The sequence below is a fragment of the Triticum aestivum genome, chromosome 2B, assembly GCF_018294505.1.
Source record: "Triticum aestivum cultivar Chinese Spring chromosome 2B, IWGSC CS RefSeq v2.1, whole genome shotgun sequence".
Lineage (NCBI taxonomy): Eukaryota > Viridiplantae > Streptophyta > Magnoliopsida > Poales > Poaceae > Triticum > Triticum aestivum.
The window spans coordinates 350,090,043-350,103,552 of NC_057798.1; positions in this window are offsets into that span (position 1 = coordinate 350,090,043).

The window sequence follows — 13,510 nt, forward strand, 5'->3', positions numbered from 1 at the left end:
AACAATAGCACACATAAGCAATCACTCAAACGAAACACGAGAAAACCCGAGAAAAGATCCAAATCGAACACGAAACAAGCAAATGGCTTAAACTAACAAGAGTAAAAACCTAACAGCAATATTATCGTGTGAATTAGATATTAACAGTAGGTACATGTGATTGGCTACGATTTGCAAAAAGATTCAACTCAAACGGAGCAACGAAACCTAAAATACAAACGAAACAAGATCGTTTACTAATCTAGACTAAAGTCAAATTTTACAACAAGAAAATCATGTTCAAGTTGGTTACCTGGAAAGAGGGGTTTGAGACGAAGATTTTGGCGGTGGTTTCATCTAATTTGGAGAAACGAGTAAAAGGTTATACTAGTTTAAAGATCAGGGGCTAAATCGCGATAAAAAAATAATTGCGGATAAGTCCCTGGCTGAAAAATAAACTAAAAAGAAAAAGACTAATGAACAAACGTTCACTGTCTGAACTAAACTCGCGAATATTGTTTGTTAAAATGAACGAATGGACGAACGTCTGCTAAATAATAAAACCGAAAAAAACGAACCGCAGTTAACAAAAAAACGGGGCATCGGTTTTACCGGTCAATTGCGGGGTCAACGGCGGCGGGCGGTGGCGTCGACAGTGGCGGCATCCGGCGGCGCGGGGCTGAAGGTTGGGGTGGCAGCGACGGTGGTGTAAGGCAGCGCGGGGCGATGGTGCAGCGGCGAAGCAACGGCAGGCGGCGGCGGCTTGGGGTCCAGGGGGCAACAGGTCGCGGCTTATAAAGGAGAGGGGGCGACGGTGGCTTGGGCGAGGGGGCAGGGTGACGGGAGTCCGGCTCGGACTCCTCAAGCTCCGGCGATGTCAGTGCGGCGGCGCGGGCCGGCTCGGCTAGGCCTTTGGCCCAGTCGGGCGAAGAACTTTTTTTATAAAATTCTAAAAATGCCAAAAATAATTTTCACCATCTAAATAGAATATTTAGAACAAAGTGAACATTTTTCTGGCCTAAAAGTGCAATTTTCAAAGATGCATATTTTTCTAATTCGAATAAAATAGCAAATAAAATACCAGAAAAATCATAATTTGATTTTAAAATTCTTTCTCCAATATTTCTCTTAATTTGAAGAAGTCATATTGTCTTCTCCTATTTATTTTAACATTGGAAATAGTTGGAGAGAAAAATAATAAAATCAAATTGATTCTTTTTCTTCAAATTTGAATTAAATTCAAATCTGATTTTTGTGAAACCTCCAACTCTCTCCTTTGGTCCTTGAGCTGCTTAAGATTTCTAGGATCTCAACCAAAATGCAAGAATAAATATGATATGCATTTGAAGTTCTATGTATAACATCCAAATTGAAAATTGGGATGTTACAGGAGCACTCGAAGCCACCGATCCGTCAAGGGCTAACTTCCAGAACCTCTTAGTGAATTTCGGTCTGTCACATCCCTAGCTTCTAGCAATGCACTAGGATAGCTTCATGTGTGCATCATGTTTAATTTTGAAAGAAACTTTAAATGGGGATTGCCTAAATCCTAGCATCAAAGGAATTCACAAGGTTCAACTGAAATATTTTCAGTAAATCCGTATGGCTTTCAAAAATGTTCATCATTTATGGAAAACATTGTAAACAGTTACCAGAGGTGATGCACATTTTCCCTGACATATTTGGGCTCTGAATTAAATCATACTTTATTTGCATTTGGGCATTTAAATGCTATAAAATATTTTAAATGTCCAAATAATCGTAAACTGAAATGTTTACTTTGAGTATATTTCAAACAGTGGGCTTGAACAGTTTCATGATTTTTGGAAGTGTTTAGGTATTTTTAGAAAAGCCACAAAGATTACAAAAAATAGAAAAACATAAAATAGAGATAGAGAAAGAACTAACCAGGCCAAACCTGGCGGCCTAGCTTCGCGGCCCAGCCCACCAGGGGCACTCCCGTCTTCTTCCCTGTGCCAGCGCACCAATCAGCTCGGTCGCGAGCGCCGGCATGCGCCTCGCCACCTCCTGCTTGCTAGCTTGCTGCTGGAGATGACCCCGAGTGCCACGACACCCCAGGAACCCCCCCCTTCGACCTCTCCCCATGCTTCTCCCCCCCTCTGTCTCTCTCCCCCGCTCTCCTCGCTCGCGCAAGCCTCGCCTCTCCGCTGCGTCCAGTCGCTCAGCCAACGTCTGTGTCCTCTCCACGCCGACTAAAGCAAGCCGAGGAGCACCAGGTCATCGCCTTCGAGCTCGTCACCGCCGCATCTGCTCGCCGGACTTCACCGATTGATTCGCCGTCTCCGACGCGTCCCCGAGCCCGCTGAACCGCTCTCCGGCCTCCCTGTGAGCTACCGCATCTCCCCCTTCTCTTTCTACTGCTGTTTGCGCACTCTAGCTAGCCCCCACCACCTTTTCCGAGAACCCCTCGCCGCTGGCCATGGCGCCGCCGAAGCCACAGCTGCTGCCGCTTGCATTTGAACCCATCAACAAGCTCCACACGCGCCTAGGAGACGAACACCACCACTAGTTCCTCCTCCCGTGCTCTGTGGCGTTGTCTTCATCGACGCCAGAGCTCCGGCCGCCGCTTGGCTCAACGCCACCGCCGGTACAGTCCACCTCGCTCCCTCCTGTGGCCACCACTGGATGCGTGCGTGCACCAGCAATCCATAGCCGCAAACCTCGCTCGAAACCGTCGCCCATAGCTCAATCCCGAGCGGACTCCGCCGCGGCTTGAGGTCACCGCCGGACAAACTCCAGCGTGCTGACGTGGCCACGTAATTAGTGCTAGTAACCGCTAGCTAAACCACCCACAGACACTGACAGTGGGCCCCACTTCTGGTCAAAGTGTGGGTCAGCACGCTATTTAACCGGAATCCGCTAGTGTGTCACTGACGTGTGGACCCCACAGGTCAGGTTTGACCTTGACCCGCCCTGTTGACTTGCTGACATCACACCGATGTCACGCCGATGCAATTAACAATTTTCTGGATTAAAATAATCTAGGAAATTCCTGAAAATGTCCAAAACTTCTAAAATTCATAGAAATTCAACCATAACTCAGAACGAAATAAGTTATATCTAAACAATGATAAAAAAATCCAATCTATCCATCTGTACCATTTTCATGCATGTTGGAACAACTTATAGCTGCTCAATTGGACAAAACAATTAAAGGGTATTTGAATATTAACAGATGGAGTTCTAATTTGAACCTAGGGTTCAAGCCAACTTCACTTAACCTGTTGTTAGTTGCATTAGCTCAAATCACATCATTTTGACATATCATGATCATGCATCATATTGTGCATTGCATTGATTGTGTTTTCTTCTTTGTTGCTGGACTTTGTCCCCTCTCGATAGATGTGGTTTAGACGATGAGTTCGATTACACCGATGAAGAGCTATACTATCTTCAGAAGTGCCAGGCAAGAAAAACCCCCTTGTTCATTCTAATACAATCCCACTCTCTCACTCTTGCTCTCTTTTAATACTTTAGGGAAACAACCATTCAACTGTTACATGCTGCGGTAGTTGAACCCCTTTCCTCTGCATGACTTGTCATTGCCACAGTAAATAGATGAAACCCACTACTACGAGTAGGAGTTGTTTGGGCCCTGATGTGCCTACTCATTAATGCTTATTGTCATGCCTGCTATTGCTTAGGGTTGTGTCAGGTCCGATCCATCGGGAATGAATTGGAGATGTGTGAACATGTCCTACTATTGAGAGCTAAGTGTGTGAACACGATTTGGTAAAGGTAGTAGTGAGAGGCCATGTAGGAATACATGGTGGGTTGTCTCATTGAAGCCGTCCTCAGGAACTGAGTTTTGTGTTTGTGATCCATGAACAGTTACTACCACACATTGGGCTCCGGTAACTCGACCCCTCTCGACTTATTAATCAGCCTGATCTTTGTCTAGGAGTTACAACTAATTTCTAGTGTTGGTGGGTAGTGCTAGTAGTCTACCAAGTGGCACCCGGTATAGGTGGGCTTGGGACAGACTAGGTGTAGTGGCACGGTGTACCAAGTGGCACCCGGATGGTGGGCTTGGGAACCCTTCTCACATCGTTCGGGGTCGTGAGCGACACCCCGGCTGGATCTCCTTGCAGATGGAACTCGAATAGGCGATGAACCTTGACTAGAGACTTGCGTGGTTAGTCAGGTCATGGCCAACACCCTCGCCAGGCTTCCGCTTTGAAGGTTGCTGAGATACATGACGTGTACATGGCAGTAAGTGGCGAGAGCGTGTGTGAAGAAGTACACCCCTGCAGGGTTAACATCATCTATTCGAATAGCCGCGTCCACAGTAAAGGACCTCTAGGTTGCCTATACAGTTCATATACAAGTGAAAGTGGATATTCTAAAATACGCAAGACAAGGGTGAGCACTAAGGATGGCATTCTCGTAGGGAGACGGGACCGGATCCATAGTGGTGTATTTATATGGTGAATATGTGGACTCATGTGCGCCACCCCAAAAGAGTTACTTACAGTCGTAATTCAGGATAGCCACCGAGTCAAAGCTGGCTTGCTACAGTTAAACTCCACCCCCCCTTTGTTGATAATGATGCATATGTAGCTAGTTCTGATGCAAGTCTTGCTGGGTACATTTGTACTCACGTTCGCTTAATTTATGTTTTGCAGAGAAACTTCAGTCTTGCTTGTAGTTCCGCGTGGACTTTGACGTTTGGCTTGAAACCTCAGCTACGATCATGTGCCCTCGACGGGATCTAGTAGATAGTCCGGCTTCTAGGCCCTTCTCTTTTGTAGTTGTCTGTACTTAGACATGTTATGTTTCCGTTGCTTGTATGCTCGGAATGTTGGGTCATCAGACCCATGTTTGTAATATCTCGCTCCTTGGAGCCTATTGAATAAATACTTTGAGTCATAGAGTTATGTTGTGATGCCATGTTGTATTTGCACATATCGAGCATATTGTGTGTATGATTTGAAATGCTTGGTATGTGTGGGATCTGACGACCTAGTTGTTCATCCTTGGTAGCCTCTCTTACCGGGAAATGTCTCCTAGTGCTTCCATCGAGCCATGGTAGCTTGCTACTACTCCGGAACACTTAGGCTGGCCGGCATGTGTCCTTCTTTGTTTTTGTGTATGTCCCTTCGGGGAAATGCCACATGTTGTTCCTTTAAGTCCATGTAGGTTGCTATGACTTGGGTTTATACGTTGTTGATCGACATGTTCGTTGTTGGGTCATGTATGCCTGTCCCTGTAAGTTAGCGCCACTTTGGGTCCATGACTAGTCATGTCAGCCCGGGTTCTTTGTCATATGGAGGCTAGCAGCACTATCATATATGTGAGCTAAAAGGTGAAAACGGTCCCGGGCCAAGTAAGGTGGAAACCGTGGGAATACTGTGCGTGAGGCCGCAAAGTGACATTTTGTGTTACATGCTAGATCAGTGTGACTTAGGATCGGGTTCCTGACAGCTTTGGTATCAGAGCCTGGCTGCCTGTAGGATTACCAAGCCAAACTGGTGGAAGTTGTGTCTAGAAATTCTTTAGTTATATAAGGGAATTGATTGTGGATGGGAACATAAGGATCTTTTTACTCCTTTACCTTATGCCCTTCTAATCTGAGTCGTCCTATTTTTCCTACGGGGTTAAGGAACTAGGCTTCCTCTTCTTTCTATCAGGATCACATGTTGCTAAGTCTTAGACTTATAGAACTGTTGGATTCAAGCCTCAGTTCAGTTCTTACCACCTTCGTGTGTTGATAGTTGATCTTGAAACCTTGATATTGTGATTCTGAGTGGTTATGCCACCTTTTTGTAGGATGTCTCAAATCTTTTGAGCATTTACAGCCGTTACGCTATCCCATTCATCCCACGTTTCTAAACAATCTGATGCATTTGCAAATTCCTTCTTACCTCTCTGAAATTCCTTTGTGTCAGATCTAACCACACATGTTAGTGAGTTAAGGTGCTCCATTGCCTCGACATATATGTTGAAGCTATTATTATGACCCTAGGTGTCTTAAGGGATCATCTATTAATCTAGCTATGTTTTCTGTCCTAGTGTGATGATTCTGGCTGTCATTCTCGAAAGCATCCTGTGATGCCACTTAATAGTAGGCATTCTACTCCTGGGTTTTGAACCCGAGATTCACCTTACTTACTTCATGTTGATAGTGTTTGCTAGTTCCTTTAGGGTATTAGTAACCTTTGCAATAGTCCTCAAGGTTCGTGGTATTACCTTCTTCCAAGTACCATGAACTACTTAGGGCAGAAGTTCCTCACTGAACCGAAAGATCACAACCAGAGTGCTCTTGATGAGTTCTCGATTCTATGATGTGACCCTGCTAGTTCTACCTTCTCTGCATGGGTTATCCGGAAGAAACCTGTTGAACTTGTTCGAGATGTTAATCTATGCATCCACAACTCAAAAGTCATATGTTCCTTTGAGTTGTCCCTCCAGTTGTAACCTGACCTCCGTCTATCAATTGATAGTCAAGAGCATGTGTGCATTCGTGTTCATCGGTGCCCATTATTCTTGTGGTCTGTCAAGCCATTCCATTTCTAAATGACTAGGAGAAATAAACTCCAGTACCTTATCCAATTCTAGGATTGGGACAAAGCAGTTGTGTTCCGCAGATCAAAATGCTAATCTAGCTCTTGTTCTGTTCTACCTTGTAGTATTACCATCTTTATATTAGGAATATCATGGGAATTGCACACCATCCTATGAACTCTTGATACAGTGATACTTCTCGCCATCGTTATTCATTCCTCGGTCCCCGTGTTATTGTAACCGCAACACTGACAAGTGAATCGTGATGTGTGAAATCTATACTCCTAGCAACTCCGTTGCTTGGTAGTTAAATGGACAATAACCTCATTCTTAGCATGTTGAGGAATCATCACCCTAAGGTTGATTGTGCTACCTAGCCCTTATTTCCGGTGCACTTTTCGATCAATGAGTTAGGAGTGCCAATAACTGCTTATTTGATCATATCGTCTTGCCCTAAGAAGCAAGATTGTTCTCCAGCTTAGTAACATACCAGTGATTCGTGATTTTCCAAATGTCTTCTCAGAGGAATCACCAGGTTGTCACCTAACTACTATGTTGAGTTCGTGATCAAGTTGGTTGCTTTTAACCACCCCTTCTCCAAGAATCTGTGTTGCATACCCCTGAGCTGGTTAGTTAAGCTAGACAACAACTTGGAGAGTTGGAGGATAAAAGTTTAATCCACTTAGTTCACCTCAAAGTGATATTTTGAGTGTGTGTGTGTGTGTGTTGAAGAAAGATGATATATTCGTTGATTGATCCTCGTGATCAGTTGTTGTATCTCTTGTCATGTCAACTTTGATTTGAGTATGGGCTAACGTCAAATCAAATCAGAACTAACGATGTTCTTAATGTTGTCTTACTTGTGGTTGATCCCTCTAGCATACACCATTATATCCTTTGGGTCTGACCAATGCTATCACTTGTTCACATAATTACGGGATTCCATCTTCATGGAAACCTGGATGAATTGTTGTTGAGCCCATCGATAACATCCATGTCCTTCCCATGATTTCATTGGACATTAAGCTAGTATTGGAAACTTCTATAAGCATTATCTTCATATCCCGTGCATGAAGCATATGTTCGGATGAAAGAAGTGACTTCCTCTAATTCGTGTGCATTTGATGCAAGTTGCCGCCGTGAATTCAAGAAAGTCAATGTTGCTTTCTATGGAATCATCCCAAATCGGTCATGCATGCACGCGAAGTATTCTGTGGTTTGGAGACTTGCAACCTCCATTCTATATGTGTCCCTAGCACACCAAGCCACTGATTGATCTGTTCAAGGAGAAGAAGTTCCTTCTTAAGAATCATGACTTATGTTTGGACTCCTTTATCCTCATTGATGGTTCCCATCCTGAACTCAGTAGTGTTTTGTTGTAAGACTACCATGTGACCATGTTTGTCTGGGATAACGTGTTCACATGTTTGTAGCAGAACCAGCTCATATTTTGGAGCTTGCTATCGTAGTCCATCTCCCGAGAATCTTGCAACATCATCTCGTCGATTTGTGTTGCAAACTTTCGTTTCCTCTCTAGACTTGACGAGTCTGGAATATCTTGACACCAACCAGATCTAAATCTCAGGAAGATATGATGGTTGGAATGTTTCCCAAGAACTATAATATTGGTCTCCCTGCAATTGATAAAGTGGATGCCGTGGCCAACACACCTAGGTGGAAGACCCATTATTGTAGTATCTTGATTGAGGAAGTTAGCCACCTCCCTATAAGGATTTTGTAGGATTTACTCCCTAGTTGTTACTTATGGATTTTTGTGTTCCCAAAGTCCGACCTTTTACTTGATGTTCTAGATACCAAACCATTTTAAAAACTGGGTTACGCTAGCAAATCAAGGAGAACATTAGAAGCAGAGTGCTAAATGTCTCTCGGTCGATCATCTAGATTCTGTTTCCCTGGCCTTGCTAAGGTGAAATTTGAGAAGGTGTTGTCTTCCTTTGCATCTGCATCGTCCCTCACCATTCATCATGGTAGTATGTTGTGTTGCCAGGATCATTGACATGGATCTTGGTAAAACCTTGATGAATATGAAAATGTTCAAGTTCTTGAGAGCATGCACAAGCACTATGTCTTATCATCAACACTAACTGGGATTGCTCCTAGTTTCCTCGGTTATGCTATAACCTTTCAAACAGTGGATTCACTCTCTACTGTTGGGTTTCTCCCCAGTTACTAGATTCATTCCGAGTATTTGCGTTTTGTTCCCAGCTAGCACCCGTCGTTGTGCCAGTCTACCATGGGTCCCACCCATTTCCGGTGATAAGAAAAATCACCCCTTGTGTTGTCTTCAACAAGGTAATCCACATCGTCCATTATAGTCTGGGTATGCCATTCCTTCGAACTCCATCAAACGGTCATATGGGAATTACCTCAGGCTGGTATAGAGAATTTTATTGATCTTTGAGTCAAAAGTAATTCCTTTTGGCACTTAAGGGATAATTCTACAAGTCATCCTCCTCTAACGTGTCTCGTTATGGTATCATGACAACTCAACTCCTCGCTACGTTGACAACTGTTCACCACCTTCTTAAGTGTGGAATTGTTGTCTACCTAGTGAACCTCTGTCATCTGCTTCACTCCATCCCTCTAGATGTATGCTTCGTGTCTCAGCTCGAGAGATATTTCAATGTCTCACTCTGTGAGTTGATCCTGAGTTGTTTGATCTTCGAGTAGATCGATCTTTTCAGAGTTTTCCTTATCCTTCCGTTGACATGTTGTTTGGAGTTCTCAGAGCCAGACATCATGACAAAGATGGTGATCAAATCGACGTTCTTATGAAGTGCCATATGGATCGTGAAGATGGTGTTAGTTGCGTCCCCCCCCCCTTTGTCATCTTAGCCTATGATAGAATCTCGGGACGAGATTCTTGTTTAGTGGGGGTCAGTTGTCACATCCCTAGCTTCTAGCAATGCACTAGGATAGCTTCATCTCTGCATCATGTTTAATTTTGAAAGAAACTTGAAATGGGGATTGCCTAAACCCTAGCATCAAAGAAAAGCCACAAATATTACAGAAAAATAGAAAAATAGAAAACACACACAGAGAGAGAACTAACCAGGCCAAACCTGGCGGCCCAGCCCACCAGGGGCACTCCCATCTTCTTCCCCATGCCAACGCACCAAGCAGCTCGGTGGCGAGCGCCGGCACGCGCCTGGCCACCTCCTGCTTGCTAGCTCGCTGCTGGAGACGGCCCCGAGCGCCACGACACCCCTGGAACCTCCCCCCTCGACCTCTCCCTGTGCTTCCCCCCCCCCTCTGTCTATCTCCCCCGCTTTCCTTGCTCGCATCTGAGGCCACTGACAAGCACCACCATAGCCACCGCGCAAGCCTTGCCTCTTCGCTATGTCCAGTTCCTCAGCCAACGTCCGTGTCCTCTCCACATCGACTAAAGCAAGCCGAGGAGCACCAGGTCACCGCCTTCGATCTTGACACCGCCGCATCTTCTCGTCGTACTTCACCGATCGATTTGCCGTCTCCGACGCGTCCCTGAGCTAGCTAAACCGCTCTCCGGCCTCCCTGTGAGCTACCGCGTCTCCCCCTTTCTCTTTCCGCTGCTGTGTGCGCACTCTAGCTAGCCCCCACCATCTTGCCCGAGAACCCCTCTCCGCCGGCCATGGCGCTGCCGCGGCCACAGCTACTGATGCTCGTGTCTGAACCCATCAACGAGCTCTACACGCACCAAGGAGACGAACAATACCACTAGTTCCTCCTCCCGTGCTCTATGGCACTGTCTTCATCGCCGCCCGAGCTCCGGCCGCCACCTGGCTCAACGCCGCCGCTGCTACAGTCCACCTCGCTCCCTCCCGTGGCCACCACTGGATGCGCGCGTGCGCCATCAATCCATAGCCACAAACCTCGCTCGAAACTGTTGTCCATAGCTCAATCCCGAGCGGACCCCACCACGGCTTGAGGTCGCCACCGGCCAAACTCCAGCGTGCTGACGTGACTGCTTAATTAGTGCTAGTCACTGCCAGCTAAACCACACACAGACGCTGACAGTGGGCCCCACAGGTGGTCAAAGTGTGGGTCAACACACTATTTAACCAGAATCCGCCACTGTGTCACTGACGTGTGGACACCACACTTCAGGTTTGACCTTGACCTGCCCTGTTGACTTGCTGCCATCACACAGATGTCATGCTGACGCAGTTAACAATTTTTTGGATTAAAAATAATCCAGGAAATTCCAGAAAATGTCCAAAACTTCGGAAATTCAACCATAACTCAGAATGAAATAAGTTATATACATAAAATGATCAGAGAAATCCAATCTATCCATCTGTACCATTTTCATGCCTGTTGGAACAACTTATAACTGCTTAATTGGACAAAACAATTAAAGGGCATTTGAATATTAACATATGGAGCTTGAATTTGAACCTAGGGTTCAAACCAACTTCACTTAACCTGTTGTTAGTTGCATTAGCTCAAATCATAGCATATTGAAATGTCATAATCATGCATCATATTGAGCATTCCATTGTGTCACACCCTAGCTAGTCATGCATCAGAGTGTGTGCATCATGTTTAAAATTCCATTTAATTTGAAATGGGGATTTGTGGAACCCTCGGAATCATTTTGAAAAATGACCCAAATAAAAATTTCTCCAAAAGGGTCCAAGAAAATGCTCATGTTGCTCTCTGAAAATATTGGACAGAGATAAAAATCAAATCAATATTTTAAGAGCTCATAGGTATTTATTTTGGGCATTTGGATTTAATGCATAAATATTTGCTTTGGAAATATATTAGTTATATATATTAATATATGTCCAAATATTATGCCATTTATAAAGGAGCTTTGGAATAATATATCTAGCTCCTGCAAAAATTGGCATAAGGTAAATAAATGATTTAATATTTTTTTAAATCAAAACAAATGTCAGAAAAATTAAAAAACAGAAATAAATAAAAGGAGGAGCTTACCTGGGCTCCTCCCTGTCCGGCCCAGCCAGCTGGCCGGCCCAGCCAGCAGGCGGCCCAGCCCACCACTGCAGCCCTCCGTCGTCTTCCTCCCCTCGCCCCGAAGCTGCTGCGTGCTCGCACGCGCACGGCCGCGGCCACCTCCTGCTTGCCGACGAGCTCCTGGCCGCATGGACGACTTCCGCAGGCCGTCCCGATCCCCCTGACCCCCCTCACTCTCCCGTGCACCTCTTCCCTCTCTCCCTGCTTCGCCTCCCTCGCCCCCTCTCCCGAAGCAGAGCGCAGCCGCCGACGCCGTTCGCCGTAGCTGCAGCCACCGCCTTTCCCTCGCTCCCCCGACTAGCCCAGAGGCTCCTCCTCGACCCCCTCTTCCTCTCCACCGAGCCACGAGGCCCCGGACGCGCTGCAATGCCGCCACCATCGTCGTTTCCGTCGCCGGCCGCCGTGGATCCTCGTCGTCGATTCGAGAGCTACCGGACGTCCCCGAGCCTGCTAACCATCCCTGCAGCTCCGCGGTGAGCCGCTGACCCGATTCCCCCTTGCCCCGTCGTCCCTAGCATCCTGTAGTTGCCGTCCCCTTGAGCTCCGAAGCTCGCCGCCGCCGTGCCTCGTCACCGCCGTGGCTGGAGCCGTTGTAGCTCGAAGCCGAGCACACCATCGTGCTCCACACCTCACCAGGAGCACGTAGCACGCACCAACACCTCCCTTAGCGCCCTGCATCGCCTAACCCGCCGTTGGCCGAACTCCGGCCGCCGCTCACGAGCTCGCCGTCATCGATACCGGCCACCACAGGCACGGCCACCACCACCGTTCGACGCGCGGGAGCAAGGGTTCTCCAACGAGCCCAAGAACGGCCTCGCCCGTGCCCTGTAGCGCGTTTCCGTATCGCGCCGCCGTCTCGGGCCTCGCCGGCGTCATGTCGCCGGTGGGTTTGACCTGTTCGACCTAAGGTTTGACCCCCCCAGGGTCACTGACGCATGGGCCCCGTCGGCCAGGTGGTCAGATTAGTGCTAATCACTGTTAGTTAACCCCCTGACACTGACCAGTGGGCCCCAGCGCCACTAATTCCTAATTAGGATTAAATTAACCCTGTTAAACCCCCCTGTCACTGACGTGTGGACCCCACACGTCATGTTTGACCTCAGCCAGCCGCAGTTGACCGCTGACGTCATGCTGACGTCATGCTGGCGCAATATATATATTTCTGGATTTAATTTAAATCAGGAAATTCCAGAATATTATTTAAACTTCAAAAATTCATAACTTTTATTCTGTAACTCCAAATTAGACAAATTATATATGAAAAATGATCAGAAAAATCCAATCTATCCATCTGTACTATTTTCATGCATGATCAAACAAGTTAAATTGATGTTTTAAGCAGAACAAGGAAAAGCACTTTAAAAGGCCATGTTTGAGTTTGAAATTTGAATCTTTGATTCAAATTTGTTCAAACCCTTCTGGTTTTAGTTGCATTAGCCCAACACACTCATATTGCCATGTTTCATGCATGCATCATATTGTTGCACATTGTTTGGTGATGGTTGTGTATCGGTGTCCTTTGCGACAGGTTCTGCCTCCGAGGAGTACCGTGATTACCCTAACGAAGAACCGTATCAGTGCATCGAACCATCAGGCAAGCAACCAACCATTTGATCATATCGATACAATCCCATGTTCTCGCTCCTGCTCTCTTTTACTGCATTAAGACAACGCGTTTCAAACTGCTGTGTGCTACGGTAGTTGAACCCATTTCCTCTGCATGGCCTGTCATTGCCACAGTAACTAGATGAAACCCACTAGCATGTGTAGGAGTTGATTGAGCCATATGTATGTGTTGTTCCTACCTTGCTATGCCTGCTATGCTTAGAGTCGTGTCAGGTCTGGTTCATCTGGGTGATGGGCTAGAGTGAAATGTTTATGTCGGTAATGAGAGTGGTGTGGTGAACACGATTTGGTAAAGGTATCGATGAGAGGCCATGTAGGAGTACGTGGTGGGTTGTTTCATTGAAGCCGACCTTAAGCACTGAGATCTGTATGTGTGATTTAAGAATCAGCTACTACC